We start from the raw sequence: 6567 nt of genomic DNA on the forward strand, positions 1-6567 counted from the left end.
AAGACAAGAGCCTAAATGACTAATTGAAATCAGTTAATAAATTTGAAAAGCACCACTGCATGAACACCTTGTAACCTTTAAAAATCATCATCTTGCATGGGGATTTAGCTCAGTGGTGCTTCACCTGCCTCAAAAGGTCAAGGTCCATAGTTTTATTTCTGGTACAAAAAATTAATTAATTTAAAAAATTTTAAAGTCACCTTCTCAAAGAAATTTGGGAAATGAGTACAGATGACTTGAACAAAAGATGGTAGAAGAGAAACAAACTGAGGCAGGATACACTTTGATCTACAAATGTGTAGCTTCTCCTTTCTGTCACATATCTCGAAATATAGATTAATGCCAGGTTGTTAATGTTGCTCACATCTGAGTATTGCCACAGTGTGTGACTTGTGTTATCTGTCACTTACCAAGCTTATAGTGAATTCATAGTTATTTTATCAGAAAAAAAAGATCTAACAAAAATATGTACGAGTTAGAGGTACAAAAGCAACTGTGCCATTAACAGCAGTATTGAATTTCAGACCACTCTGACACTTGCTTTTTTACTATATGAGATGGATTTTTGCTGTCATCTTGTTGAGAAATCAAAAAAATTTCAGAATAGCTAAGTGGTTCTGTCGCCTGCCTTGCAAGCCCAAGGACCTGAGTTCAATCACTGGCAAAAAAAAAAAAAAAAAAAAAAAAAAAAGCAGAATAGAAACTAGAGATCAATTTTTTTCTTTGGCTGCTATAGTTGATGTGCTCTCATGCCGTCTTGTGGACACATGGGAAATTGCTTTTCAATGTAAACCACAGATTTCATTTCCCTTGCTGCTCCTGTATTTAATGTTCTTTGGTGCCATCCTGTGGAAAAATGGAAGAATGCTTTCGAATATAAAGTGAAGGTACAGATAGGTTCTTGACTTATAGATTAGTATATCCTGTATAACTTTCATCCCTAAAAATAAATACAGGCTTATGAAATAAAATTGTAACACTGAGAAGTGAAGTGAAAGTACAACAGCCCATAATTTCACTTTACCGCTGACTCCAGATTCTGAATTCTCAGACAAGGATGTCCTAAAATTCACAGCGCCATTTTTGTTTCAGTATAAAGTCTGCTATTCTGCTGTTTGAGTGCTACCCTGGTAACTTGTTCTGATACTTGATTCCCGATTTATTTACCTACAAGCACTCTTCTTTATTTCTCCAATGAGCTAGGAGTTTGGCTATGTTCAGTTATCTTAGTCACGTTAGGTGTGTTTTTTCATCCCCCTCTTCCTCTTCATCTGCTTCATTTAAAAATGTTTTTACATAATGATCTTGGCAAAATTGTATGAATATTGGCATAATATACATTGCAATGCCTCGCTCTATTTATAAGTTTAGTCGATATTTCCTACTTGCCTTTCAGAAAGTCACATCATTTTTTACCATTCAATGGCTGCATTAAGCAATCATTTCCAGTTCTCACCTGAACAGCACCAGGTACCTTTCAACTTTTGTGTCACATGTGTGCCAAAAACGAAAGGGCAAAAGTCATATTCAGTTATTCTTTTCATTTGCAATTCTTTTTATTGTTCACAACATCAAGTCTTCTTCTGTCCTGGGGAATGAACGCAGGGTCTTTGCCCTGAGTAACATGCCAGGCATCGTGAGTTGTCTCCTTAGGCAGGGCCTTTATAAGTTGCCCAACTGGTGATGCTAATAAGGACAGAGGTGAGAGCTGTGATGAGAGGTCTCTGGGGGCAGCGGGCGCTCAAAGTCACAGTCATGGCCAGGGACACCCCTGGCAGATGCTGCTGCTGCATGTCAGGCATATACAACTGGAGACAGTTACCATCAGAAAAGAACTTCTTCACAGCACCTCAAGTCAAGATCCCAGAGTCCAACACAGGAGAGAATTTTTAAATCTGTTAGAGAAATGCAATGAATCACTTATAAAGATAAAATCATTAGAATAACAGCAGATTTCTCAAAAAACCTTAAATGCCAGTAGAGCTTGGATTGAAGGGTTTCAAGCCCCAAAAGAAAACGCCTTCCAACTCAAAAACTGATATAACCTGCACAACTACTGTTTGATATTGGAGGGCAGATAAGGTCTTTACATGACATCAAGCACCTTAACAAATTCGTGGCCACCTCACCAACACCAAAAGAAAAAATTCCCAACACCATCCATGAAAGGCATAAGGAGGCCAACGACGTCAAAAAGTACAATAGAATGAATGCACTAAGCAGGGTGAGTCGGTGAGCAGAGAGTAAAAGAAAAGGGAATCGTCAACAGGAAAATAATGCAGGGGCAGGAATAAGTCAACAGTTTTTGGTAAAAATTATCCATGAGAATGGTATCAATTCTCCAATCCAAATTCACAGACTGCAGCTGGAGGTTTAGCTCAGTGGCACCATGCCTGTGTGGCAAGCACAAGGGCCTGAGTTCAATCCTCAGTACAGGGGGGAAAAAGGCACAGATGAGAAGAACAGATAAAAAAATAACAGTATACAGTACACAAACATTTACTCCAAAAGAACATTCACAGACCAAAAATCGATGAATAGAAAACAATATTCCATTTGATTGGAACCCCAAAGTGGAAAGAAGTAACTCTGTTATTTTCAGATAAATTGGACTTCAAGACAAAAACTGATCAGGAGAGGTAAAGAAGTTCACTACATATTGATTAAGGGAACAGTCCAAAAGGAAGAGATAACAATCATAAATAATATATACACTGAGCACCAGCATAGCAACCTCATCAAACAAATATTAATGGACATAAACATTTGGATAAGTTTCAACACAATTATAGCAGGTGACCTCAACATCCCACTGTCTCATGTACACAAATCCACTACACAAAAGAGCAACAAAGAAATATCAGAGTTGAAACAATCCTCTGAACAAAATGAACTCAACAAGTTTCTACAGAGGGTTCTAGTCAACAACAGAATACACCTTTTCTCAGCAGAATGTAAACTTTCTCCAAAATAGACCACATTCTAGCCCACAAGGCTCACATAAATAAATGCAAAATAACTGAAATCATCCCAGGTACATTATCATTTCATAATGCAATGAAACTAGCAACCAATGGCAAAAGAAATGACAGAAATTATGTAAGCACATGCAAGTTAAATAACGTTCTCCTGAGGAATCAATGAAATCAGTAGAAGAAATGAAAGAAGTTCAACATTTCCAGAATCAAATAATAATGCTATTATAACACATTAGAACCTATGGTACACAATAAAAGAAGTCCAAGAAGGACATTTCTAGTATAGTGAGGAATGTCTACATCACAAAAACAGAGTAAGTCCAAAGAAATACTTCATGATGCACTTCAACATGCTAGCAAAACGAGAAAAATCCAAATACAAAGCTAATACAAGGAGAGCATTTATAAACATCAGAGCAATGATTCATTAAATTGAGACCAAAAACTACAAAGAATCAATGAACTGAATAGCTGGTTATTAAAAAGAATAAACAAAATGGACAAAGCCTTAGAGAATAGTACTAGAAAAGAGAAAGTAAAGACCTACATCAACAGAATTAAAAATGAAAGAGAGAGACTTCACCAAAATCCAGAAGATTAATAGTAAGTACTCTGAAAATGTTTACTCCAATAAATTTGAGAATCTAGAAGCAATGGGTACATTCCTATATAAATACAAATTACCAAACTTGAACCAAGAAAATAAAAAAAAAGCCCTGGGAAAATCAAAAACATATAATAAAATTGAATCAGTAATGCAAATAAAACTATCAAGGAAGAAAAGCCCACATTCTGATGGATTCACTGCTGAATTCTCAAAAACTTCAGGAAAGATCTAATGCCACTACTCCTCCAGCTCTTTTTTAAAATTAATTTATTTATTTATGGTTTTTGTTTTGTTTTGTTTTGTTTTTTTGGTACCAGGGATCAAACTCAGTTCCTTGCACTTGCAAGGCAGGCAGTGGAACCAGTGAGCTAAATCCTGGGCCCTTCCTCCAGCTTTTTTTTTCTCACTGAGTTTATTGGTACATTTTAGGTGTACAGTACAGTTACATTCATCACCGGGATCTTGTACCTTTACATGACAGGTCTTGGCTCTCATTTTCCCCTTATCCCTGCCCTTCCTTTACTCCCTCCTCCCTTCTCTATTTACAAATACTTTATTTCCATTTTTTCATTTTCTCATTTTTTTCCTTTATTACCTTTACCCTACCCTTCCCACTTCCCCTACACCTTTAGCCCTTTTCTTCCAGCTTTTTAATGAAATTGAGAGGGCTACAGTACTCCCAGTCACTGTATGTGTGTATATCACATACACAGAAGCAAGGACAGAAAGCAGATATCATCTTGATGGATGCAAAAGAGCCTTTGACAAAATCCAATATTCTTTTATGACAAAAACCCTGAACAAAATAAGTAGAGAAGGACCTTCTCTCAATGTGAGAAAAGCCATTTCTAACAGTCTACCACTGACATCATATTACGTGGAGAAAAACTGAAAGCTTTCCCTTTAAACTCTGGAACAAGACAAGTAAGCCCAAAAGAAATAAGGAAAAAAAATCACAGGATCATCTCAACAGATGCAGGAAAAGCCTTTAACAAAATCCAACATCCATTCATTATAAAAACCCTAAAACCTGGGCGTGGTGGCACACCACTCCCAGCACTTGGGAGGCTGAGGCAGGAGGATTGCTGTGAGCTCCAGGCCAGCCTGGGCTACACTGTGAGTTCCAGGAAAGTCTCAATTACATAGTGAGATCCTGTCTGAAAAAAAAAAACTAAAAAATAGATACAATAGATACAGAAGGGCTTTATCTCAATATGATAAAAGCTATTTATTACAAAACCCACTGCCAACATCCTATTAAATAGGGAAAACTGAAAGGTTTACCTCCAAAACTAGAGACAAGAGAAATACGTCTCCATCACCACTCTTGTTGATTATATTACTCAAAATAATACCCAGAGCACTCAGGCAAGTGAAAGAAACAAATATGATATGTGCAGGAAAGGAAGGAGTCAAATCCATTATCTGCAACGACATGATCCTCTAAAAAGAAGACCCAAAAAATTCCACCAAAAGATCTCAGGAATAACCAAATTAAGTAGTCAAGTAGAATACAAAATGAATACAAGGAAATCAATAGCATTTCTGTACAACAATAATGAACTCACCAAGTAAGAAATTAAGAAAACAATAATTTTCATAAGAGTCAAGAAAAATGAAATTGATGTTAACTTAATCAAAGAGTCAAAGACCTCTACAACAGAAACTACAGTAATCTGAAAAACATGATCGAAGAGGACATCAGAAAATGCCAAGACAACCTTTGTTCCTGGATAGGCAGAACCAACCTTGTCAGAATGGCCACACTTGCAAAACTGATATAGAGATTTAATGCAATCACAATTACACTACCAACACCATTCCTCACAAAACTGGAGAAAACAATCCTGAAATTCATGCAGAACCAGACAAGACCCAGAATAGAAATAGAAATCCTAAAAAACAAGAGCAAGCAGGAGGCATCACCACCCCAGTCTTCATTTATATTACAAAGTTCCAGCGATAAACCTGCAGGTACTGGCAGGAAAACAGACATGAGAACCAATGGAACAGAATACAGGATGCAGAAACAACCCCAGGCCTTTCAACTTTTTCATTTTTGACAAACCACTAAAAACATTCACTGTAGCAAAGATACCATAACTCTTTTTAAAAATGGTGCTGGGAAAACTGGTTATTCACATGCAGAAGACTGAACTTAGTCCAATTATCTCTCACCATGTACTATAGTAAAATCAAACTGGATTAAAGATCTAGATATCAAAACAGAAATGGTCAGCTGGAAGATAAAATCGGTAACTTTCTGAACATAACCCCAATTGTTCAAAAGATATTAACAATCAACAAATTGGGTCAGAGAAAATTAAGCTGCCACAAAGAAAATAATCAACAGAATGTAGAGACAATTTACATCCCTGGAAAAAGTTTCCACAGCTATTCATTGTGAGAGACTGCTTGGGCCTGCATAAGATGGCTGCCCTCAACCTTAGCCTTTGCCTCGGTGGAAAAATCCCACTAGACTACATACGTGACCTTTGGCAGGTCTAGCCCCTGGGCAAACAGGAAATCTTACAGAAAAAATAGCCCTTTGTGCTAACCACAGGGTCACGGGATCTGGAGCAGGAAGCAGGTGGTATTCCCCGTCCTACTTGCCCCTAGGGATTGTGAAGTTAAAGATTGCATAGGGTTAATTGTTGATGTACGCCTTCCCACTTACCCCTCCCCACATTTGGTAAAATACTGATTGCTGTATGGTTAAATGCTTGAGTGACTCATGTGATTGATTTGCTTGAACTGTCCAATAAGCTTGCTGAACCTTCCCCCTGGGATAACAGTATATAATCGTTTTGCTGAGCCAATAAAGCGCCTTTGATCAGAAACCAGACTTGGGCCGTGTACTCTAACTTCTTAAAGATTTCCTCCACAGACATTCAAGATCGGATCGGCCTCTGATGACCCACGAATAAGAGGCGGCTCTCACCTCCTATTCCCCGCGGGACGGGGTCCCCCCAGAGAGCCGCA

The 6567-nt window shown here is 37.7% G+C and overlaps 1 long non-coding RNA gene across 1 annotated transcript in view; it reads right to left on the reverse strand.

Moving 5' to 3' along the window:
- Positions 1–1650: 1650 nt before the first annotated feature.
- The window catches only part of LOC104849671, a 12678-nt gene continuing 7761 nt past the window's right edge, over positions 1651–6567 (reverse strand). Inside the window, exon 3 of the long non-coding RNA XR_776821.2 lies at positions 1651–1895. This is a non-coding gene — a long non-coding RNA (uncharacterized LOC104849671). The remainder of the gene's footprint in view (positions 1896–6567) is intronic.

The sequence above is a fragment of the Fukomys damarensis genome, unplaced genomic scaffold (assembly GCF_012274545.1).
Source record: "Fukomys damarensis isolate Sample0158 unplaced genomic scaffold, DMR_v1.0_HiC HiC_scaffold_29, whole genome shotgun sequence".
NCBI classification, from domain to species: domain Eukaryota; kingdom Metazoa; phylum Chordata; class Mammalia; order Rodentia; family Bathyergidae; genus Fukomys; species Fukomys damarensis.